The sequence below is a fragment of the Palaemon carinicauda genome, chromosome 4 (genome assembly GCF_036898095.1).
Source record: "Palaemon carinicauda isolate YSFRI2023 chromosome 4, ASM3689809v2, whole genome shotgun sequence".
Taxonomy (NCBI): Eukaryota; Metazoa; Arthropoda; class Malacostraca; order Decapoda; family Palaemonidae; genus Palaemon; species Palaemon carinicauda.
The window spans coordinates 109,458,492-109,484,347 of NC_090728.1; the positions used below are offsets into that span (position 1 = coordinate 109,458,492).

The 25,856-nt window shown below is 48.5% G+C and overlaps 1 protein-coding gene across 1 annotated transcript in view; it reads left to right on the forward strand.

Moving 5' to 3' along the window:
* The window catches only part of LOC137639608 (BTB/POZ domain-containing adapter for CUL3-mediated RhoA degradation protein 3), a 119,152-nt gene that overhangs the window by 64,897 nt on the left and 28,399 nt on the right, over nucleotides 1-25,856 (forward strand). The window lies entirely within an intron of this gene.

A 25,856-nucleotide genomic window follows, 5' to 3' on the forward strand; every position in this document is an offset into this window, starting at 1 on the left:
CCAAGACCAGGTAGTTTATGACCTGCAACCCCCCCAAGACCAGGTAGTTTATGACCTGCTACCCCCCCCCCAAGACCAGGTAGTTTCTGACCTGCAACTGCCCTCAAGACCAGGTAGCTTTTGACCTGAACTCCAAGACCAGGTAGTTTATGACCTACAACCCCCCCAAGACCAGGTAGTTTATGACCTGCTACCTCCCCCCCAAGACCAGGTAGTTTCTGACCTGCAACTGCCCTCAAGACCAGGTAGTTTCTGACCTGCAACTGCCCTCAAGACCGGCTAGTTTCTGACCTGCAACCCCCTCAAGACCAGGTAGTTTCTGACCTGCAACTCCCCCAAGACCAGGTAGACTGTGACCTGTAAACCCCTAAGACCAGATAGTTTCTGATCAGCATTCCTCCAAGACCAGGTAGTTTCTGACCTGCAACTTCCGAAGACCTGGTAATTTCTGACCTGCCACCCCCCAAAGACCGGGTAGTTTCTGACCTTCAACTCCCCAAGACCAGGGAGTTTCTGACTTGCAAACCCCCAAAGACCTGGTGGTTTCTTACTTGCAACCCCCCCCCCCTGATGACCAGGTGGTTTCTGACCTGCAGCCCCCCCCCCAACCAGGTACTTCCTGACCTACAACGCCACTAAGACTGGGTAGTTTCTGACCTGTACAACCCCCCCCCCCAACCAGATAGTTTCTGACATGAAACCCTCCGCGAAGACCAGGTAGTTTCTGACATGAAACCCTCCGCGAAGACCAGGTAGTTTCTGACATGAAACTCCCTGGGAAGACCAGGTAGTTCCTGACCTGCTACCCCTCAAGACCGGGTAGTTTCTGACCAGCAACCCCCAAGACTAGGTTTTTCCTGACCTGCAACCCCACCCCCAAGACCAGGTAGTTTCTGACCTGCACTCCCCCCAAGACCAGGTAGTTTCTAACCTGCAACCCCCCCCCCCCCGACCAGGTAGTTCCTGACCTGCTACCCTCAAGACTGGGTAGTTTCTGACCTGCAATCCCCAAGACTAGGTTGTTCCTGACCTGCAACCCCCCCCCCCCCCCCGCCAAGACCAGGTAGTTTCTGACCTGCACTCCCACCAAGACCAGGTAGTATCTAACTTGCAACCCCCCCCCCCTCGACTAGGTAGTTCCTGACCTGCTACCCTTCAAGACCGGGTAGTTTCTGACCTGCAACCCCCAAGACTAGGTTGTTCCTGACCTGCAACCCCCCCAAGACCAGGTAGTTTCTGACCTGCACCCCCCAAGACCAGGTAGTTTCTGACCTGTAACCCCCCTCCCCTGACCAGGTACTTCCTGACCTACAACCCCACTAAGACTGGGTAGTTTCTGACCTGTACACCCCCCCCCCCCCGACCAGATAGTTTCTGACATGAAACCCTCCGCGAAGACCAGGTAGTTCCTGACCTGCTACCCCTCAAGACTGGGTAGTTTCTGACCTGCAACCCCCAAGACTAGGTTGTTCCTGACCTGCAACCCCCCCCCCAGACCAGGTAGTTTCTGACCTGCACCCCCCCAAGACCAGGTAGTTTCTGACCTGTAAACCCCCCCCGACCAAGTACCTCCTGACCTGCAACCCCACTAAGACTGGGTAGTTTTATGACCTGTACGCCCCCCCCCCCCGATCAGATAGTTTCTGACATGAAACCCTCCGCGAAGACCAGGTAGTTCCTGACCTGCTACCCCTCAAGACTGGGTAGTTTCTGACCTGCAACCCCCAAGACTAGGTTGTTCCTGACCTGCAACCCCCCCCCCCAAGACCAGGTAGTTTCTGACCTGCACCCTCCCCAAGACCAGGTAGTTTCTGATCTGTAACCCCCCCCCCCGACTAGGTACTTCCTGACCTACAACCCCACTAAGACTGGGTAGTTTCTGACCTGTACACCCCCCCCCCCGACCAGATAGTTTCTTACATGAAACCCTCCGCGAAGACCAGGTAGTTCCTGACCTGCTACCCCTCAAGACCGGATGGTTTCTGACCTGTAACCCCCCCAGACCAGGTAGTTTCTGACCTGCAACCCCCCCCCCAAGACCAGGGAGTTTCTGACCTGCAACCCCCCCCCCAAGACCAGGGAGTTTCTGACCTGCAACCCCCCCCCCCAAGACCAGGGAGTTTCTGACCTACCCCTCAAGACCGGGTAGTTTCTGACCTGCTACCCCTCAAGACCGGGTAGTTTCTGACCTGCAACCCCCAAGACTAGGTTGTTCCTGACCTGCAACCCCGCCCCCAAGACCAGGTAGTTTCTGACCTGCACCCCCCAAGACCAGGTAGTTTCTGACCTGTAACCCCCCCCCCCCCCGACCAGGTACTTCCTGACCTACAACCCCACTAAGACTGGGTAGTTTCTGACCTGTACACCCCTCCCCGACCAGATAGTTTCTTACATGAAACCCTCCGCGAAGACCAGGTAGTTCCTGACCTGCTACCCCTCAAGACCGGGTAGTTTCTGACCTGCAACCCCCAAGACTAGGTTGTTCCTGACCTGCAACTCCCCCCGAAGACCAGGTAGTTTCTGACCTGCACCCCCCCCAAGACCAGATAGTTTTTGACCTGTAAACCCCCCCGACCAGGTACTTCCTGACCTACAACCCCACTAAGACTGGGTAGTTTCTGACCTGTACACCCCCCCCCAACCAGATAGTTTCTGACATGAAACCCTCCGCGAAGACCAGGTAGTTTCTGACATGAAACTCCCCGCGAAGACCAGGTAGTTCCTGACCTGCTACCCCTTAAGACCGGGTAGTTTCTGACCTGCAACCCCCAAGACTAGGTTGTTCCTGACCTGCAACCCCGCCCCCAAGACCAGGTAGTTTCTGACCTGCACCCCCCAAGACCAGGTAGTTTCTGACCTGTAACCCCCCCCCCGACCAGGTACTTCCTGACCTACAACCCCACTAAGACTGGGTAGTTTCTGACCTGTACACCCCTCCCCGACCAGATAGTTTCTTACATGAAACCCTCCGCGAAGACCAGGTAGTTCCTGACCTGCTACCCCTCAAGACCGGGTAGTTTTCTGACCTGCAACCCCCAAGACTAGGTTGTTCCTGACCTGCAACCCCCCCCGAAGACCAGGTAGTTTCTGACCTGCACCCCCCCCAAGACCAGGTAGTTTCTGACCTGTAAACCCCCCCCCGACCAGGTACTTCCTGACCTACAACCCCACTAAGACTGGGTAGTTTCTGACCTGTACACCCCCCCCCAACCAGATAGTTTCTGACATGAAACCCTCCGCGAAAACCAGGTAGTTTCTGACATGAAACTCCCCGCGAAGACCAGGTAGTTCCTGACCTGCTACCCCTTAAGACCGGGTAGTTTCTGACCTGCAACCCCCAAGACTAGGTTGTTCCTGACCTGCAACCCCCCCCCAAGACCAGGTAGTTTCTGACTTGCACCCCCCCCAAGACCAGGTAGTTTCTGACTTGCACCCCCCCCAAGACCAGGTAGTTTCTGACCTGTAACCCCCCCCCCCGACCAGGTACTTCCTGACCTACAACCCCACTAAGACTGGGTAGTTTCTGACCTGTACACCCCCCCCCCGACCAGATAGTTTCTGACATGAAACCCTCCGCAAAGACCAGGTAGTTTCTGAAATGAAACTCCCCGCGAAGACCAGGTAGTTCCTGACCTGCTACCCCTCAAGACCGGGTAGTTTCTGACCTGCAACCCCCAAGACTAGGTTGTTCCTGACCTGCAACCCCCCCCCCCCAAGACCCGGTAGTTTCTGACTTGCATCCCCCCCCAAGACCAGGTAGTTTCTGACCTGTAACCCCCCCCCCCCCGACCAGGTAGTTCCTGACCTACAACCCCACTAAGACTGAGTAGTTTCTGACCTGTACACCCCCCCCCTCAACCAGATAGTTTCTGACATGAAACTCCCCGCGAAGACCATGTAGTTCCTGACCTGCTACCCCCTCAAGACCGGGTAGTTTCTGACCTGCAGCCCCCAAGACTAGGTTGTTCCTGACCTGCAACCCCCCCCCAAGACCAGCTAGTTTCTGACCTGCACCCCCCAAGACCAGGTAGTTTCTGACCTGTAAACCCCCCCCCCCGACCAGGTACTTCCTGACCTACAACCCTACTAAGACTGGGTAGTTTCTGACCTGTACGCCCCCCCCCCCGACCAGATAGTTTTTTACATGAAACCCTCCACGAAGAACAGGTAGTTCCTGATCTGCTACCCCTCAAGACCGGGTAGTTTCTGACCTGCAACCCCCAAGACTAGGTTGTTCCTGACCTGCAACCCCCCCCAAGACCAGGTAGTTTCTGACCTGCACCCCCCCAAGACCAGGTAGTTTCTGACCTGTAACCCCCCCCCAACCAGGTACTTCCTGACCTACAACCCCACTAACACTGGGTAGTTTCTGATCTGTACACCCCCCCCCCCGACCAGATAGTTTCTGACATGAAACCCTCCGCGAAGACCAGGTAGTTTCTGACATGAAACTTCCCGCGAAGACCAGGTAGTTCCTGACCTGCTAACCCTCAAGACTGGGTAGTTTCTGACCTGCAACCCCCAAGACTAGGTTGTTCCTGACCTGCAACCCCCCCAAGACCAGGTAGTTTCTGACTTGCACCCCCCCAAGACCAGGGAGTTTCTGACCTGTAACCCCCCCCCCGACCAGGTACTTCCTGACCTACAACCCCACTAAGACTGGGTAGTTTGTGACCTGTACACCCCCCCCCCCGACCAGATAGTTTCTGACATGAAACCCTCCGCGAAGACCAGGTAGTTTCTGACATGAAACTCCCCGCGAAGACCAGGTAGTTCCTGACCTGCTACCCCTCAAGACCGGGTAGTTTCTGACCTGCTACCCCTCAAGACCGGGTAGTTTCTGACCTGCAACCCCCCCAAGACCAGGTAGTTTCTGACCTGTAACCCCCCCCCCCCCCCGACCAGGTACTTTCTGACCTACAACCCCACTAAGACTGGGTAGTTTCTGACCTGTACACCCCCCCCGACCAGATAGTTTCTGACGTGAAACTCCCCGCGAAGACCAGGTAGTTCCTGACCTGCTACCCCTCAAGACCGGGTAGTTTCTGACCTGCAACCCCCAAGACTAGGTTGTTCCTGACCTGCAACCCCCCCCAAGACCAGGTAGTTTCTGACCTGCACCACCCCCCCAAGACCAGGTAGTTTCTGACCTGTAAACCCCCCCCCCCCCTCGACCAGGTACTTCCTGACCTACAACCCCACTAAGACTGGGTAGTTTCTGACCTGTACACCCCCCCCCGACCAGATATTTTCTGACATGAAACCCTCCGCGAAGACCAGGTAGTTCCTGACCTGCTACCCCTCAAGACCGGGTAGTTTCTGACCTGCAACCCCCAAGACTAGGTTGTTCCTGACCTGCAACCCCCCAAGACCAGGTAGTTTCTGACCTGTAACCCCCCCCCCCCCCCTGACCAGGTACTTCCTGACCTACAACTCCACTAAGACTGGGTAGTTTCTGACCTGTACACCCCCCCCCCCCGACCAGATAGTTTCTGACATGAAACCCTCCGCGAAGACCAGGTAGTTTCTGACCTGCTACCCCTCAAGACCGGGTAGTTTCTGACCTGCAACCCCCAAGACTAGGTTGTTCCTGACCTGCAACCCCCCCCCCCAGACCAGGTAGTTTCTGACCTACAACCCCACTAAGACTGGGTAGTTTCTGACCTGTACACCCCCCCCCCCCGACCAGATAGTTTCTGACATGAAACCTTCCGCGAAGACCAGGTAGTTTCTGACATGAAACTCCCTGGGAAGACCAGGTACTTCCTGACCTACAACTCCACTAAGACTGGTAGTTTCTGACCTGTACCCCCCCCCCCCCCGACCAGATAGTTTCTGACATGAAACCTTCCGCGAAGACCAGGTAGTTTCTGACATGAAACTCCCTGGGAAGACCAGGTAGTTCCTGACCTACAACCCCACTAAGACTGGGTAGTTTCTGACCTGTACACCCCCCCCCGACCAGATAGTTTCTGACATGAAACCCTCCGCGAAGACCAGGTAGTTCCTGACCTGCTACCCCTCAAGACCGGGTAGTTTCTGACCTGCAACCCCCAAGACTAGGTTGTTCCTGACCTGCAACCCCCCAAGACCAGGTAGTTTCTGACCTGTAACCCCCCCCCCCTGACCAGGTACTTCCTGACCTACAACTCCACTAAGACTGGTAGTTTCTGACCTGTACACCCCCCCCCCGACCAGATAGTTTCTGACATGAAACCTTCCGCGAAGACCAGGTAGTTTCTGACATGAAACTCCCTGGGAAGACCAGGTAGTTCCTGACCTACAACCCCACTAAGACTGGGTAGTTTCTGACCTGTACACCCCCCCCCCCCCCGACCAGATAGTTTCTGACATGAAACCCTCCGCGAAGACCAGGTAGTTTCTGACATGAAACTCCCTGGGAAGACCAGGTACTTCCTGACCTACAACCCCACTAAGACTGGGTAGTTTCTGACCTGTACACCCCCCCCCGACCAGATAGTTTCTGACATGAAACCCTCCGCGAAGACCAGGTAGTTCCTGACCTGCTACCCCTCAAGACCGGGTAGTTTTTGACCTGCAACCCCCAAGACTAGGTTGTTCCTGACCTGCAACCCCCCAAGACCAGGTAGTTTCTGACCTGTAACCCCCCCCTCGACCAGGTACTTCCTGACCTACAACCCCACTAAGACTGGGTAGTTTCTGACCTGTACACCCCCCCTGACCAGATAGTTTCTGACATGAAACCCTCCGCGAAGACCAGGTAGTTCCTGACCTGCTACCCCTCAAGACCGGGTAGTTTCTGACCTGCAACCCCCAAGACTAGGTTGTTCCTGACCTGTAACCCCCCCCTGACCAGGTACTTCCTGACCTACAACCCCACTAAGACTGGGTAGTTTCTGACCTGTACACCCCCCCCCCGACCAGATAGTTTCTGACATGAAACCCTCCGCGAAGACCAGGTAGTTTCTGACATGAAACTCCCTGGGAAGACCAGGTAGTTCCGGACCTGCTACCCCTCAAGACCAGGTAGTTTCTGACCTGTAAACCCCCCCCTCGACCAGGTACTTTCTGACCTACAACCCCACTAAGACTGGGTAGTTTCTGACCTGTACACCCCCCCCGACCAGATAGTTTCTGACATGAAACCCTCCGCGAAGACCAGGTAGTTCCTGACCTGCTACCCCTCAAGACCGGGTAGTTTCTGACCTGCAACCCCAAAGACCAGGTAGTTTCTGACCTGCAACCCCCCATGACCAGGTAGTTTCTGACCTGCAACCCTCCATGACCAGGTAGTTTCTGACCTGCAACCCCCCCATGACCAAGTAGTTTCTGACCACCCCCCCCCCCCCATGACCAGGTAGTTTCTGACCTGCAACCCCCCATGACCAGGTATTTTCTGACCTGCAACCCCCCCATGACCAGGTATTTTCTGACCTACAATCCTCTAAGACCAGGTAGTTTCTGACTTGCAACTCCCCCAAGACCAGATAGTTCCTGACATGCGACTCCCAAGACTCTTATTCAGTTCTTTTCTGACCTGCAACCCCTCCCCAAGACTAGGTAGTTCCTGACCTGGGATTCCCAAGACTCCTACCCAGTTAGTTGAAAATGCCAAAAAGTTCTAAAGATCTGTCCTCTCCAATGACCCCCATGATACCAGCAAAAAGGGCCAGATTCAACTTGAAGTTTAGAGTCTAGCTTTTCCTTATAAAATATTCAAAGCAAGAAGAATTGAAAGCAAACCAGCATTGTAGAATGAGAGCTTTATACAATTAATATGGATTGGGCCTGTGAGTAAGGAAAAGTAAATGAGGAATTATGATAAAGATTGGTGTTAAGGCTGAGAAAATATTGGAGAAATGCTTGGATTGAAACCTAGTTTGTTCCAACACGAATACTTACCTCGAACTACTTTCTTTGGAGTCACTTGGGATCTCCTCTCTATCGACCAAGGTTTTCGCGCCGTTACCCCCCTACTCCGTTCTCTACATAGGCCTACCCCCGCCGCCAAGGAATGCGCCCCGAGGGCAGGATCAGGGCAGGTCACTGCCTCTCTGGGTCATTCTCCTCATTAAGTTCCTTGGTCGCGAGGTGTTCACACCTCGCTCTCGTCTCTGTCGACCCTTTGTGCGCGTTTAGTGTTCCACGTGTTCCCAGCGTGGTGACTTGCGTTTTCACAGTGCGTTCTTCTCAAGTGTTACCGTGCGTTCACCCTGTGTGTGTCCCCAGTGTACTTAATAACTCCCTTAGTGTTGTGCCATTCGTGTGCGAACTATGGATCACGCTCGCCGTTGCCCTGGGCCTAGAGCCGGGAAGTCGTGTGGGGCTTTCCTCTCAAAGCCAGAGGTAGATCCTCACTCCCTTTGTTCCTCCTGTAGGGGGAAAGTTTGCTCCTCCACGGACACGTGTCCGGAGTGCGTAGGTTGGGACGACATTCAGTGGGTACGCTACGGTACTAAAAAGAAGAAGTCATCGAAGCGTTCCCCCAGGAAGATTAGTGTCGTATCTCTGTTACCGTCGGCCAGTGATCGGTCCGACGAGGCCTCGGTTTCTCCGTCTCCTTCGCAGAGGAGAGGGCAAGAAGACTCTAGTGTTGTGGAAGGTCAAGGCGTTCTTCCCAGGGAACCCAGTGCGAGGGAAGAACCAAGGGCGGGCCCCTCTAGGTCTAACGAAGGGCCCGGTAGTGCTTCGGGTGAGTCAGGCCTTGTGATGGGGGGCCACGCGTCCTCTGAGGACCCCTTATGGGGTAGTGCTTTAGTCTCGGAGTCCCCGCCGCCCTCGTGGGCTGGTGCGTCGGGCTCTTCCCCGCCAGGGGACAACCAAGCTAAAGTTCGCCGTCCGAGTAGCGATGCCTTCGGATGGAAGCTACCGAAGACACCGGGGAGGTCGCCGCTGAGAATGGACGTGACCCTGGACCCCTGGCTCCCTAGCATGGAACGGTTGGACTCTTTTCCGACAATCCCCACGGCGGTCCCCGATGACTTTCTCCAGCCCTCGATCTCGGGGACCCAGCGTCGGAAGAAATCCCCCGCGGGCCACGCAAACAGCCGTTACGCGGGAAACGTGGCGTCGTCGGGCTCGTCGGAGGTTGATTCGTCTTCCGAAGAATTAGTCAGGGTGAAGCGTCGCAGGCGAAGGGAGCTGTCCGAGAGCGAGCATTCCCGCTCTAGGTCACGGTCGCGATTTAGCAGAAAGCGCTCCCGCTCCCAGTCTCATAAGTATAAGAGAAGTGTTTCTCCCGGGGGCGCCTTGGTCTACGTGCCTTCGGGGGAGTCCAAGACACTTCATTCACCAGACCATCGGTCCAGCGAACGTGCGACTAGGCTGCCGCCCACTATGCACAGCCTCGAACCGCGCGATCTGACACGCAGAAAAGACCTCTCGAAGAGGCATAAGTCCTCGAAGCCTCCGGTTCACTCCGCCCAGCGGGGGGAAACGCGCTTCTTAGCAGGCAGCCTGGCCGAACCAGCCCAGCTGGTGCGGCCATCGAGTAGAAAGGAACGGTTCCCGTTGTCGGGTCAGCCCACCGGGACCGTGACCTCCGCTCCCAGAGCCTTAGGGCAACCGAGAGCCCTCACTGAGCCGGCGGTACCCGCCTTGTCCCGGGATCCGGAGACGAGCTCGCCCGCTTATGGAGCTCACTACCGGTGCAGGACCTGCCCCCCTGGACCTAAGAGCTAGACGGCCGGTCTGCCTTGCCAGCAACCCGGCTCCCGCACTCCAGGCCGAAGCCTCGGCTGACGGAGGAGAAGCTTCCCCGACGGAGGACTCCGCCTATAGAAGAGTAGTGGGACAAATCAGAAGGCAGCATGGGATTACGGAACCCTCGGCTCCGGGGGGTGATTCCTGGAGGTCAAGCCTCCTGAGGATTACACATCACGTCGCCCTTCCTCTTGCCCCAGACCTAGTACTAGGGAAAGAGTACATAGACAACTTGGTGGCCAGCAATGCCGAGGCCCCCAAGTCCCAGAGTGCCTCGAAACTGCTCCAGGGCCTCAGATCTCAGGGAAAAGTGTATATTCCGGAAGGACGTCGCCCAGGCCCCTGTAGAGTGGACCCGGCCTTGGACGTCCTAGGTCAGGGCGGCTCAGACGAAAGGGCCTCTTCAGCCCCAGTTTGCTTCTCTCCTACGGAGGCCGCCATGATGGAGGAGATGTCGCGGGACCTAGTCAACGTCTCCTCATGGCTGGACTGGTGGGCCTCCACGTTAGTAAACGTCCAAGCCTCCGTCGACCCCGAAGATCCTGACCAGCAAAGCCTCCTGAGGGACCTTCTCACCTCCGGGGGGAAAACGCTAAAGTTCCTCTCATATCAGGCACTCGCCCTTACGGCCAACTGGGTCCTCCGTAAACGAGACACGGTCCTGGCCAAGTTATCCAGGAAGATCCCAGACAGAGAGGCCCGGGCCGTACGTAGCCTTCCCTTGTGGGGTGAGTCGCTGTTCCTGATGAAAGAACTTGAGAGCCTGATGGAGAAAGTGTCAAAGAGGAAGGAGGCCAACGTCCCTAGACCTGTGTCGTCTAAGAGACCTCCCTACAGGAGGGCCGCCTCAGATAGCGCCGTGACATCTCAGGCCTCCCCCAGCACTTCGAGGAGAGAAGCCCCCTCTTCCTCCTGGGCAACAACTCCTCAACCCTCCTGCAGAGGAGCATCAACTTCGTCTAGCTCCTTCAGGTCGGGTTACTCCGCCTCTAGGAGAGGCAGGTCAGGCCGCCCCTCTAGAAGAAGGTAGAGGGAGAGGCCCCCTACTCCCGCCCAAGCCTCGGGTTGGGGGATGCCTCGGACCACATTGGCAAGCATGGAAGGCCCAAGGAGCGGAACCTTGGACAGTGTCCGTCCTGAAGGAGGGCTACAGGCTTCCCTTCCTGGCGGATCCACCCCCTCTTATTCCAGCCAGCCAGACAGAATGGTTGGCCCCCAGGGACCCGATGAAGAGGGCCGCCCTTCAAGAGGAGATTTCCTCCATGTTGGAGAAGGGTGCCATGGAAGAGGTCCTTCTCCCAGGCCCAGGCTTCTACAGCCGCCTGTTTCTGGTGGAGACCCGTGATAGACCTGTCAGCCCTCAACAAGTTCGTCAAGAAGACGGACTTCAAGATGGACACCCCAAAATCCGTCCTGCTGTCCTTGAGGGAGAAAGATTATATGATGACTGTCGACCTCAAGGACGCATACTTCCAGATCCCTGTCCACCCGTCGAGTCGGAAGTTCCTCCGGGTAAAATGGGGTCCCCAGATCCTACAGTTCAAGACCCTTTGCTTCGGCCTGTCGACGGCCCCTCAAGTGTTCACGAGGATCTTCGCGACGGTCTCCGTGTGGGCTCACGAACGGGGTATCCGCCTCATCAGGTACCTGGACGACTGGTTGCTCCTTTCCACCTCAAGGGCCCTCTTGGAGGAACAAGGGAGAAGCCTCCTCCAGTTTTGCAGGAATCTGGGGATTGTAATCAATCTGAAGAAGCCGAACTTAACCCCATCCAACAGAATGGGCTACTTGGGGATGACGTTGGATACCGTGCAGGGGAAAGTTTTCCCCTCGCAGGACAGGATACGGAACCTCAAGCACATCATTCAGCCGTTCCTGTCAGAACACTCCAGGAGGGCGGGAGATTGGCAGAGACTGATAGGTCACCTAGTCTCATTGGAGAAACTGGTTTCCCAAGGGAGGATGAGGCTCAGACCCATTCAATGGAACCTCAAGAGCCTCTGGTCCCAGACGGACTCGCAGAAAACGTTAATTCCAGTCCTTCCGGACACGAGAACCTCCCTGGAATGGTGGCACTGCCAGTCGAACTCCCTCAAGGGGATGTCCCTCGGGTCCAGTCCCCCCGAGTACCTCCTGTTCACAGACGCCTCCAACCAAGGGTGGGGAGCCCACCTTCTAGAAGAGACGGCACGGGGTACCTGGTCGGAAAGGGAAAAGCGTCTACACATCAATGTCCTAGAACTAAGAGCAGTTCAGAAGGCGTGTCTTCACTTTGCAAGTCGTCTAAGGGGAAACACCGTGGCGTTAATGTGCGACAACGCCACGGTAGTGGCCTACATAAAGAAACAAGGGGGCATGAGATCGAAGGAGCTGTGCGACCTCGCCATAGACATCCTGAATTGGGCAGACGAACAGCAAGTGGTGCTGCTGGCAAGGTTCATTCCCGGGAAGAAGAACGTTCTAGCCGACGGCCTCAGCAGAATGGGTCAAATAGTGGGGACAGAGTGGTCTCTACACCCAGAAGTAGCCAGACTCATCATTTAACGTTGGGGCTCCCCGGTGATGGACCTCTTTGCAACAAAGCTCAATGCCCAACTTCCGGTCTATTGCTCCCCGGTCCCAGACCAGAATGCAGCCCTAGAAGACGCCTTCCAGCACAAGTGGGACAACCTGGATGTGTACGCTTTCCCCCCCTTCACGTTGATAAGACAGGTGCTCAACAGAGTAAGGGCCGCCCGAAACCTAAAGATGACTTTGGTAGCGCCCTGGTGGCCGGAGAGAGAGTGGTTCGCGGACCTAAAGGACCTAGCGAGCCAACCACCTTGGCCTCTGCCCGCCAGGTCAGACCTCCTGCACCAACCGCACTTCTTCAAGCTCCACGACAACCCTCTCTCTCTTCGCCTTCACGCCTGGAGACTATCGAGCGGCTCCTGAAGAAGGAGGGGTACTCCACCACCACAGCTAAGAGAATGTCCCTATACCTGAGGAGATCCTCGACCGCGGTATACCAGGCGAAATGGGCCTCCTTCACGAAGTGGTGCTCGGAGAAACATATTAGACCTCTTAAAGCTTCGGTCCCGGACATAGCAGATTTTCTGGTGTATCTTAGAGATAAAGTGGGAAGGTCAATTCCAGCCATAAAAGGAGTTCGAGCCGCCTTAGGCCAAGTCTTCCTCCTGAAGGGCATCGACCTGGGGGCCTCGAGACACATAGCGATGCTGATCAAGAGTTTCGAGCAATCCTGCCCCCCTCAAGCGAGTAGAGTGCCCCGGTGGGACTTAGCCAAGGTCTTGAAGATGCTGAGTCGTCCCCCTTTTGAACCCCTGAAAGATATCGGAGACAAGGATCTCACCCTCAAGACCGTTTTCTTGCTAGCCTTAGCTTCCGCTAAGAGAGTGGGAGAGATCCATGGTCTGTCTTACGACGTTTCTCACTCCAAAGGGTGGAAAGAAGTATCCTTCAGGTTCGTGCCTTCCTTTGTGGCTAAGACTCAGAACCCAACAGTCTGGGACCCGAGGTTTGAGGGTTTCTCAATTCCGGCCATTCCCAAGACAGGCATTACAGAAGATTTGAGGTTATGCCCAGTACGGACGCTCAGGAAATACCTGGAAAGGACAGCTCATCTCCGACCAGGCATCAAAAACCTCTTCGTTTCCACAGGTGTTAATAGGAAGCAAGTTTCCAAGAACACCATTTCCTTCTGGCTGAGACAAGTCATCGCTAGAACCTATGAAGAGGATAAAATGGCAGTGCCAGGCACTCCCCGGCCCCATGACATCATGGGTCTGAGCACCTCCTTGGCCTTTGAGAGAAACATGGCGGTGGGGCAGATCCTGCAGGCAGGCACTTGGTCGAACCAGTCAACCTTTACTGCCCACTACCTCAAGGATTATTCAAGGAAATCCTTGGACGGGTTCTCCATTGGGACAGTCATTGCTGCCCTCCAAGCAGTGTAGCGGTGAGGCCAGAGGCTGTCCCCAACGATGAACACATTCTTCGCGACTACACTTCGGAGGAAATCGTCAGAAGAATTTTTCAAGAGGTGAGTCTTAGATAATAGCGTAAGGTTGCGCAGTTACCCTCACTCCCGCACTCTGATAGGCCCCCGCATTCCATAGCCCTCTAGGCCCTACGTGCCAAGTCAAGTGTCAGAATAGCACTCCCGCCTCCTAAAGTATAAGTCTCCAAAGAAAGTAGTTCGAGGTAAGTATTCGTGTTGGAACAAATAAAAAATTTTAAGTAATTTTTATTTTTCCTAACATACTTACCGAGAACTACTTTCGGGTAATGGCCCTCCCTTCCTTCCCCGAGTGCCATCCTTCCATTGCCAGGTTGAGCTAATACAATGAAGTTAATGAGGAGAATGACCCAGAGAGGCAGTGACCTGCCCTGATCCTGCCCTCGGGGCGCATTCCTTGGCGGCGGGGGTAGGCCTATGTAGAGAACGGAGTAGGGGGGTAACGGCGCGAAAACCTTTGTCGATAGAGAGGAGATCACAAGTGACTCCAAAGAAAGTAGTTCTCGGTAAGTATGTTAGGAAAAATAAAAATTACTTAAAATTTTTGATTTTTTCCTATGTATACAAACCACTGTCCTTTAGTAGGAATACAGTAAGATTTCAGCATACCTGGAATTCAGCTGTTGAAATTTTTAACGAGGTGTTAGTAGTTTGTGCGGATGGCGGGGAAGCCCCATTCACTGCCAGCGCACTGGGTGGCCACTTGGATTAAAGCAACAGAGAAGTACAGTACACACAACGCTCTTAACATTACCAGGTTGTCATTAATATTTATTTTGCTTTAAGACTCCTAGGGACCAGACCTTTCGTACCCTATGGCCGCCGTTGGCATCAAAATTGTGCCTTCAACGGAAAAGTTTCTATAAGCCTTGGCTATCTTTAAATCCTCCACGCTTTAGCTATCTAAATCTGGAATGCTTGCTGCGGCCCCACCTGGCGAAAGAGCCCTTGACATCAAGCCTGCTGTCCTATCCCAGTCTAAGGAAGACGCATTTAATCATCGATCCTCATCTTCTGGAGTGTTGACTCCACCAGGGGTTAAAACAGACTACATCCTCCACCTCCTCCCTGCCTTGTTCCTTTGATCTCTTTCTCAGTTGCTGCACCTTCAACTGCGTTACACCCCTTGAAATTGAAGAAGAGATAAAGATCCAAGTATTTTCAGATTTCCTTCAGTCCCTCTTCACGTAAGCATGATAAAGAGTTTAGCTCTCACACGAGATGACAACAACTATCATGTAGAAGACACTCGTAAGATATTCTTTTCAAAGGATAGTGACCCTCTTAGATCGTAGCGTAATAGACAAGGCGAATCATCCTGTTGAGATAGTCATGGATATGTGAAATGTCTGTCACTGAAACTTCCCCGTATGCACGATCATTACTAACCTTAGGTACATCTTCGTGCTTGCCAAATGGATGTTCATATGTACCTGGAAAGGAACTCCCATGCTATTATTCTTTGTCTTACAGCTCTTGAAACATATGAGTGCCCTCATGCTTACGCTCTTCAATTGAGAGCTCGTCACAAGCAGTATCTTCTTCACCAGCTAGATCCAGAGTAGAGTACCCCTCAAGTGATGAGTTTTCATGCAATCTATTCATGCTGGATTGCTCATTAGAAAGAACCCAATGTAGCCATTTTCAACTAGGTATTGCCACGAGATCATTCTTCAGTGGACTCTTAACATTTGTGAGGCTAAGGGTTCAAAGAGGCTTACCCCTTCTTTCCTTCATCATACATTCGGGAATGAAAATAAAAGTTCTCCAACATCACAGCGAGGAGGCCCCCCTCTTGTCAACGAGCACGAACAAAAGTTAGGGAGAAAAATAGAGAATCCTTGTTGGAGGACTGCAATTCTTTATAAGGATTCTGCTTCCTTGAGAAGGGCACTAGGGACTGTTGATCGCAGGTCCACCTGGTGCTCTCTGTGGGCCCTTCAGAGGTGTGCAGCCCTTATCTATCATCCCTGGCTCACTCAATATCAAAAGAGAACTCAGGAATAAGAGGGGGAATTAGTCTCATCTGAAAATTACTGTATCTAGCCCCTGAAAATTTGTTCCGAATGAACCGAGGCTTCTCCCATTCCTAGAGAGAAAAAGTCTGTAGACACGTTGGACCCATCACCACCTGATTCCGGACTGGTTCTGGCGAAAACTGGAAATCCACAAGCGCAATTGACCTTAATCAAGGTGATGGCTCTCATCCAAGTGTTAACGACCTGGCAGAGGAGGCAACGAGAGAACCAGTCAAGGGAGGAAAGACATCCATTGACTTTTGCTTCGGTGCAACTCAATTGTTAAAACCTGTCCATGAATTATATTACCTTGGTCAGAGGTTGCCCTTGTGAGTGTATACAGTATTTTCAAATACCTTGACAGAGGGACCCTTTGCCCGAGTAAGTGTGTGTGTGGGAGGGGGTAGAAACTTCTCATCATAACTATTATTCAGGCTCTTAGAAATTGAGGGATTGTTTAAACAGAATGCAAATCATTGTTTTTTTTATTCATAATTAGGAATTTTATTCAAGTGATCTTAGTATATTTGTTGAAGGGTAGTTAAATGGTGGTTGGGTATGTAAAGGGAGTGATCTTGCCTACCCATCTGACATCACCAACCCATTTATTCTTTGGTCTGGTTAGTTAAGACACATTTCTGCCCCTCTGTTCCGACTTCTTTAGAAGTTGGTTGGGATTCAAGTATTTAGTTATGTCTGTTGACTGTGCACTAGGCTTTCCTTGTCCATGGTTATTGAATTCAAGTCCAAATTCATAAATCCATCTTATGTTACTTATCTTAATCCCACCTCAATCACTTCATTCTCATGGTCCCGAAGGAAACAACATTTTAGCTGCCATCAACTGCCTTTAGCTCAATTTTCAATGATGTTACTTTCATTAGTTTTTTTTTTTTTTTTATTCAAACCCATTAATCTTATGATGAAGACCCTCTAACTAATTTCTTCCTTTTAATCTCGGTGCCTCGCCTAAAGCCTACTTGGTAAAGATGTATGTTATTGATGCATGCTTTCTGAGACTACCGTCTGTTTTACACATTGAATTTTGTATGAAAAAACTTTCAATAAGAAACTAGGTTTTACTTTCACAATGTAAACTTGTAAGAATGCTCATTCTTTGATTTAGAATTCACTTCCACAACAATTTGGGGCCTGTCACAAATGAGAACGAATAAATTGGGTCTTTGAAAGATAGCAGGTTTTGTATGCTGTAACAATGATTTCATCATGTTGTTAGGGTGTTTGAATTGATTTTGAATTGATTTAGATTGATATTTAAAGTAATATTGATACAGTGCATTGAAATTGAAATTACTCATGTACATTACATTATTTTAATTTGGATTTTGTTTTTTAAACATTTAAACTTACCTGCTGGTTATATAATAATAGCTTTATGCTTCTGTCCGGCAGAAATTCAAAACTCGCAGCAGTTGCATAGATATGCCAGGTATACACTAGCGCCACCACGGAGCTAGCTCGAACTATCCCTCCTAGTATCAGATTTTCTTCTGCCGCCATACTGGCTACATAGAAATGGAATTTGCTCGTGTTTAACCTGGATTTTAGCAGTACCTTGGTGATGTACTCTTGTTAAGGTTTTGAGCATTCGCTTATTAGGTGTTTGTTTCATATTTTATCGCTATGTTATTGCGTAAAAGGTAGGATTGGAAATTTTTCAACCTACTTTTAACTAACGAAAGCATATGGCGATAGGTAAATATCTCGCCTCATCGATGACGTCACAGTCATTTGACATAAGCTTGAGTATGACTTGCATTTTCTTTCTTTTTCTACAAAGAATGATAAGTTAATACTATCTTACAAAATATTTTGTTATATAAAATAAAAGGATTATATTATTTTAAGAAAATTTTTGTCCCTTTGGTATGCTTTCTTTAGATAATCTTTGATATGTAATACTCTTTTTATCGATATTTATGAAAAATACATTTTTCTTTAAAAACTAAGTTTTTAAGTTATATTAGATAAAAGGAATATGTCATTTTCCAATTATATTGGTCCTTTTAGTATTTTTTCTTTAACTAATCTGTTTACAAAGATTAAAGAGAATTAGCGTTCAGTTAATTTTTATTCATGACAATCGATCTAGTCTCACGATTCTTTGGATTGTTGTTTACTTGTTCGTTTTTGGAATACAAAATTTATTCGTATAATATTTATAAATTTTCCAATTGTTAAGTGTAACTTCGTCTTTTATTGGAACCCCCTAATATTAAGGATTGATTTAATATATACAGGTAGTCGCCGACTTACGACCGAGATAGGGACCGAGAGATGAGTCGTAAGTCGAGTTGGCCGTATGTCGAACTAAAAAAGTGAAGTTTCCGTAGATTTATTTTGATACGTTATGATTCAGCAGTCATCTGGATCATATTTTGTCAATATTTTCTTACTGTCTATCATTATTCCATTTTATTGTTTCATAGGATATCATATGCTCTATAAATGCATTTTTGTATTCTACAGTATTTATCAATTTTATAAGCATTTTACAATCGAGTACTGAAAATTTTGTTTACCTTTGGTTATGATCAGCTGATCTGAAAGTGCCGCTACCTACCGTATCAAAATATGGCGTACATACGTATGGCATATTTTTTTATCATTTCTTAACTTATTAGAAATATCTTCATGAGGAATATTACATCAATGCCAATATGTTACAGGAAATCAGTTTCCATACAGTTCGTCTAATCATTTGGTATAATGCGAAATCGTTGTAGCTCTGTGTGCAATCGCATACGGGTAGTTCACTTTTAAAGATTCATACAGTATTCACGTTCAATATAAAGCCTTTAAATTTCATTAGACATTACTGTGTTTAATTGTGGTTTATTAAAGAACGTTTATATTTTATTTTTCAATTTCTTGAGCATATCAATAATCAACAAATACTTTTGATCTACTTTCGGTTGGCATCAGCTGATCTCAAGGTCACGCTGCCGTTTTACTATTATGAGCATATATATATATATATATATATAAATATATATATATATATATATATATATATATATATATATATATATATATATATATCGTCGTCGGCGCCCACTCGTGTCCGAGTATTGGGTTCTGTCGTTAGCTATCAGCCATCAGCCTCCTATCTATGGGTTGGGTGCTTATGAGGAAACGACAGAATGCCAGTATCTGGGTATATTGATTTGGGTGGTCGTGGCTTTGCAACGGCCACGCACACACACTTGGCCCACACCGTTTTCACCGCGGCTCAAGACATATGAGACAGGCGGCTTCTCCGATGTTGGTTGCATCGGGCTGCCGGGTTCTTGTTATGTCAAGGCCCGCCTTGTTGCCTGCCCGACAGGCATTGCCTTCTTCCGCCGGCACTGGGAAGCTCCGCCGTTGGGGTCTTGTTTGGTTTGATTTTGGAGTTTTCCTTCTCCTAGCCTTTGCCTATCTTAAGTAAAGAAGAAGGCCTATAGGGGTCCAGTCTTGGTCTGGTCTCTCAGAACTGGCCTTAGCGGTATGGTTGAGCCTGCCAGGGTGGATAAACTACCCCACCGCCATTGCCCAGCCCATCATTGAGACACTCAAGCCCCTCTACTGCAGCAAAGTGCGAATAACACATTTATATAATTTTTATAATTTTCTTGACATTCAAAATTTCTTCATAATGCATATTACATCAGCGCCAATATGTTATAGGGTATCTAATTTTCCATACAGTTCGTTTATAGACCTTATTATTAGTTATAAAAGGAATACGCTCTCTCTCTCTCTCTCTCTCTCTCTCTCTGTTTTTTGTTTTTAATTCAGTTGTTTATTCATATTTTTTTTGAAAATTATTAAAAAATTCTATATATCATTATTTGATGTTTCGATTATGGGAATAGTAACGCATCGGAAGGAAATCACTTGATTTGCCTCTCGCTTTCCGCCAGAAATATGACGTCATCAGATTTTTTTTCTTAAATTTACGGTAAGTTGCACTAATCTTATAACTAATTATACAGACCACTAAAACACTTGATATCGTTACTGGGTGTTTCGATGATGGGAATGCTGTAATAAGATTACTCTGTAACAATGAAAGGAAATCATTCGGTGTGTCAGCGCTTCCGCCGTATACATGACGTCACAAGAAACGTGACGTACTGTAAACTCTACGAAGAATGACTTGCAAAATATGTAAATTCATTTTCTTTGTTTCTCGCAAAATGAAAAGAAAATACTAACTTAACAAACAAAAGTATTTTATTTTTATAATGTAAAAGGAAATATAATATTTTCAAGAAAATATTTGCCCTAATAGTATATTTTCATTAGATAAACATCGATCCATCATCAGAGATTAAAAGAGTAGCGTACAGTCAAATTTACGCTACATAGTACTCATGACAACCGATACAGACCCTCAAAATACTTTATATCGTTATTTAATATTTCGATAATGGAAATACTAATATTAATCGTTAGCCTATTGGAAGGAAATCACTGTATTGCCCGGAAGCTTTCTGCCGGTGATGTGACGTCACCAGACATAATATGAACTCGACAGATATTAAAACTTTTCTTAATGTATTTTTAACTGAAAATAGATATTGAATATTAATAATAGAAGAAAATAATAATTTACCAAGATAAATCATTTTATATGTATACATGAAAATAGATTATTTTCAAGGAAATATTCGTCCTATTTCCGATAAACTTGTGACGTCATCACCCTGAAAAAATGGTCATAAAGTCGAATAGTCGTATGTCGCATAGGTCGTAAGTCGAGCAATACCTGTATAGATATATTCTTTATTCCTATATCTATTTATGTAATATGTATTTTATATTAAATATTTGGTTACATTTTATATGGTATTCAGTGACTATTGCATTCCCATTCAAGCCCTTGACAGAATAGTAAGTTCTCCCTCTACGGGCGTGTATACTTTTGGTTTTATACCAAAGAGTCAAAAATGCAAATTTTTAGTGCAAAATTAGTGCAGTGAATTTTATTTAATACAGTGGAGGGTGCTTCTGTTCGGACCTGTCGTTATCCTAGCCTTAGACCTTATTCAAGCTCCCGGATCCATGGGAGAAGTTAAGTCGAGCGGCGAAGGGAAGCGAGAGGCGTAGCCTGGCGCTTACCGTCTTATAAGACCCGAGCAGAAGTCCCCTCGAGCGTTTTCTTTTGACGATCCCCAGAACGCTCGCCCTCGCCGTAGGTAAGGCGAGGTACTGTAAAGGTGTTTTCTAACTTTGAACAATATCGCGCATCAGGCGCGAAGCGGAAAACAAAATTAAAATAATTCTTGACAGGTAATGAGCATTCAATGTTCTTAACTCTTAAAAAGAGCTGAACTTGATGGCGTGTGCCAAGCAGCTGAGCATGATGGCGCTCGCCAGGTGGCTTAGCATGGCGCCTCGCGCCAAGCTGAACGTGGCGCCTCGCACCTAGCTGAACGTGGCGCCTCGCACCTAGCTGAACGTGACCCTTCGTGCTAAGCTGAGCATGTTGCCTCACACCAAGCTTAACGTGACGCCTCTCGCCAAGCTGAGCGTGACAACAACAGAGCGTTGGTCAGCTAGCTTTCACTAGACGCGATCGGCATAGCTCTGAGCGTCTGAATCGCTAGCGTTATTATTCTGAAAGTCACGTGGGGCGAGCGTCAAGAGCTTGCATGACATCAAGTAGAACTTGATGTCTATTTAACCATGAGCGTCTAGCGTTGGAACTTTCTTACGCCAGGCACTATATTAAGAAATAAATATTATCTAGAAAGATATTATGTTCTCAGACCAAGGCCTGCTTGAACTAATTCTTGGTTGGGAGAGCTAGAATTAAACCTCTTAAAGCATTGAGGCAGAATTCAGAACCTTAAGGAGTTGACTCCTAGGAAACAAGACATCTCTACCTAGGTTAGAGACTTGTAAGAGGAAGGGAGTGACTTTCTGAAACTCATGAGAGTTTTCTGAACAGTTTCCATTTTATTTTGTACCTGCTGCTCCTTGTTCCGCCTTCAGAGTTTTTCGCTAAGGAAGACGGCAAAGGAGTCTCTGTGTATTATTTTATTATTATTACTAGCCTAGCAACACCCCTAGTTGGAAAAGCAACATGCTATAAGCCTAAAGGCTCCAATAGGGAAAGATGGCTCAGTAAGGAGAGGAAATAAGGAAATAAATAAATGATGAGAATAAATTAACATTAAATTATTCTGAGGAAAGTAACAAAGTCAAAAGACAGTGCTGATAGAGCAGTGCTTTAGCATATCCTCAATGCAGCATAAAGAACCTAACTGCAGATGTTGGTGCAGCAGCACGTTCAGCTGTAACAGCGGGAATTGCATCAGGGCTTTTGTAAGAGAAGGCAGTCCCCCCTTTTTTGCTGTATACAGCCTGTCTGGATGTCAGAAGTTGGCAAAGCTTTAGTTCAGACTGATAAGGATCTTGTTCCTGAGTCTGGTGTTACGGTACAGGCACCGCCGCTTCCACCAGACTGTTTTCCTTCTGCTGAAATGCGGAGCGTGATGTAAGCGATGAGGAAGGCTAGTTCGCGATCAAAGTTTTCTACACCGGTGTCACCTAATGTTGATCCTAGTTGGACTATGCTGCTGGCATGAAGCAACGGCTCTCATCTTTTATGCAGTCTTATCAGCCTGCTGTTAGCAAAGCGTTGGTTCGTCATGATTCTTTTCAGGACGCGTTGTCGCACAGGCGGCCTACCAACAAGCTAATTTTGAACAGCGTGATAAGGCTTCTATATCCTATTGAGTGTCTTCTCTTGATACCAGACATCAAACGGCCAAGCGTGTCATAGAGCGTTTACCTTCCAAGCGCGGCGACGATCGCTAGGCAGCTAAGCGCGACATTGGGCATCAAGCTGAACGTGACATCGGGCGTCAAGCTGAACATGACATCGGGCGTCAAGCTGAACGTGACATCGAGCGACAAGCTCGTGACGTCAATCGTCAAACAAACCGTGACGTCCAACGTCAGTCACGTACTGTTCAAGTTACGTCCAGAGGACAAAACCTCTCTATGGAGACTCATAAGACTTTGCTTGAAGCAGTAAAAAAGGTCCACTGGTTGATCTCTTTAGATCTCCAGGATGCTCACTTCTACTTCCTCATCCATGCGAACTTCAAGCTACCAGAAGGTTCGTGTATAGGAAGAAGTTGTCCAGTTTTGAGTTTGTTTTGTGCTAAGCACCACCCCTCAAATAGAGGGTGTGTCTGTGACTACATATCGTTGTGTCCTATCCTTAGACCTCTGGAAAGAAGTATTCCATTTTCGGGCCTTAGGCTTCGGCCTCACCATCGCCCCTCTAGTCTTCACAAAGATCATGATGAATGTGGCAAGCATGCTCCACTCAAGAGGCCTTAGAGCTTCTTTGTACTTGGAGGATTGGCTACTAAGAGCCCCCTCACTCAATCCCTGTCTGGAGGATTTGCGTCTGACAATGAGTCTGTCAGAGGAGCTAGGACTTCTGGTGAATTCAGAGGTCTCAATTGATCCCTTCACAGAAGATCCTTTATTTGGGGATGGAGATTCACAGTCTGACTTTTCAGGTTTTTCCATCACCTGCAAGAATACAGCTAGCTCTCCTAAGGATTTGTGCCTTTCTAAAGAAGGAGTTTTGTTCAGTGAGGGAGTGGATGAGTCACCTGGGAACCCTCTCCACTAGAACAATTTGTATATCTGGGGAAACTAAATTTATGACCCCTTCAGTTCCATCTCAATTGCCATTGGAGCAAAGAGGACAGCCTCGACAAGGAGAGCAATCCTCTTACGGAACCAATAAAAAAGTGCCTTCGTTGGTGGAACATCATAAACAAGCTCCAGGAAGGTCTCTCTTTGGAACAAAAGAGCCCAGACCTTGTGTTGTTTTCCGACGCCTCGGACTCGGGGTGGGGAGCAACACTAGGAAAGTCAGAGATTTCGGGTCTGTGGGCAAAACAACAGCTAAGTCTCCACATCAATCAAAAGGAGCTGTTAGCAGTCCTGTTGGCTCTCAAGGGGTTCGAGAAGCTAGTACTGAACAAAGTAATACAAATCAATGCAGACAATACCACAGCTTTGGCCTACATAGCGAAACAAGGGGGAACGCATTCGAGGCCTCTTTACGAGATAGCAAAAACTCTTCTCGTTTGGGCACATCAAAGAAAGATATCCCTGTTGACAAGATTCATTCAAGGGGAAAAGAATGTGAGGGTAGCAGGCTCATCAGGAGGAATCAAGTTCTCCCCACAGAGTGGATACTGCATCTAGATGTATGCGAGAAACTTTGGCAGATTTGGGGATGCCCCCTTATAGATCTATTCGCAACTTCAAAAACCAGAAGACTAGAGAATTATTGCTCCCCAGTTCCGGATCTCGAAGCGTCACACATAGATGCATTCCTGATGGACTGGTCAGACCTAGATGTGTACGCTTTCCCTCCATTCAAAGTGCTGTACAAAGTACTACAAAAGTTTGTGTCTCACGAGGGAACCAGATTGTCATTAATAGCCCCCTTCTGGCCGTCAAGAGGTTGGTTCACAGAGGTACTGGAATGGATGGTGGATGTTCCAAGAGGCTTGCCATTAAGAATAGATCTTCTCAGACAACCCCACTTAGCAAGAAACCATCTAAACCTCCAAGCTCTACGTCTGTCTGCCTTCAGACTATCGAAAAACTCGCAAGATCTAGAGGATTTTCGAAGGAAGCAGCCAAGGTTATTGCTAGAGCAAGAAGAACTTCTACTATCAGGGTATACCAATCCAAGTGGAAAGTTTTTAGAGCATGGAGTAAAGCTAACTCAGTTTCTTCATCCAATACCTCTATAGCTCAAATTGACGATTTCTTTTTAGAGCTTAGAAGAAGGCACAATTTCTCCTTAACCATTAAAGGGTACAGGAGTATGTTAGCAGCGGTCTTAAGGCATAGACATATAGACCTCTCGAATAACAAGGACCTTCAGGATCTCCTTAGATCCTTTGAAACCTCTAAAAAACGTCAACAGGATTCACCAGCCTGGAATTTAGAAGTTTTAAAATTTTCTTATGAGTGACAGATTCGAACCTTTGAAATCTGCTTCTTTTAAAGATTTGACTTTAAAGACTTTATTTTTTAGTAAGCTTAGCAACAGCTAAAAGGGTCAGTGAAGTTCATGCTTTTAGCAAAAACATTGGCTTTCGAAACGGCAAAGCTATATGCTCCCTGCAGCTTGAATTTATAGCCAAGAAAGAGCGTCCTTCTCACCCATGGGCAAAATCTTTCGAAATTGCTAACCTCTAATTTGGTGGGTGAGGAGCTAGAGAAGGTTCTTTGTCCTGTTAGAGCACTAAGGTTCCATTTAGACAGGACTAAAGGTTTAAAGAGGCAATTCAGAAGCTAAAAACGCCTTATCATATTTCATAAGACTTTTGATTAAAGAAGCTCACGCACACTGTGGTGAGGCAGACCTTAAGCTCCTGAAAGTTAAGACTCATGAAGTTAGAGCTGTGGCAACTTCTATAGCTTTTAAACAAAATCGTTCTCTGCAAAGTATGATGAATACAATGTTTTGGAGAAGTATTCTGTATTCGCATCACTTTATTTAAAAATGTGTCCAGACTCTTTATGAGGACTGCAACACTTTGGGTCCATTCGTAGCAGCGAATGCAGTAGTAGGTGAAGGATCTACCACTACACTCCCTTAATCCCTAGTACCCTTTTCCCCTCTTGGAACTTGTATATATTTTTATGATTGGAGGAAATTGTTAGACAATCTTCCGCAATCTTTGACTTAGTCAGGTAGTCGTTTGTTCCTTGAGAGTGCCCGGAACAAGGGTATTAGTTGAGGTCCTGTCAGCATAGAGGTTATTCACCATTTTACAGCTCCTAGAGTGGCCCCCTTGGTGGATTGCTGGTTCTCAAAGGACAGCAGACTTATTAATGCAGAGAACCATTGAAGTCAGCTTCCTTAATAGGTACGAACCCTTAAGCTAGTTTTGTTTTAAACTCTTAAGTGAAATTCCATTAATGTTGCTGTCTCTGACCCGCCACCAAGGGTGTCAATCAGCTATTATTATATAACCAGCGGTTAAGTTTAAATGTTTAAAAATTATATTTTCATAATGAAATAAATTTTTGAACGTACAGTACTTAACCGCTGGTTATATAACTTAAAATCCCCC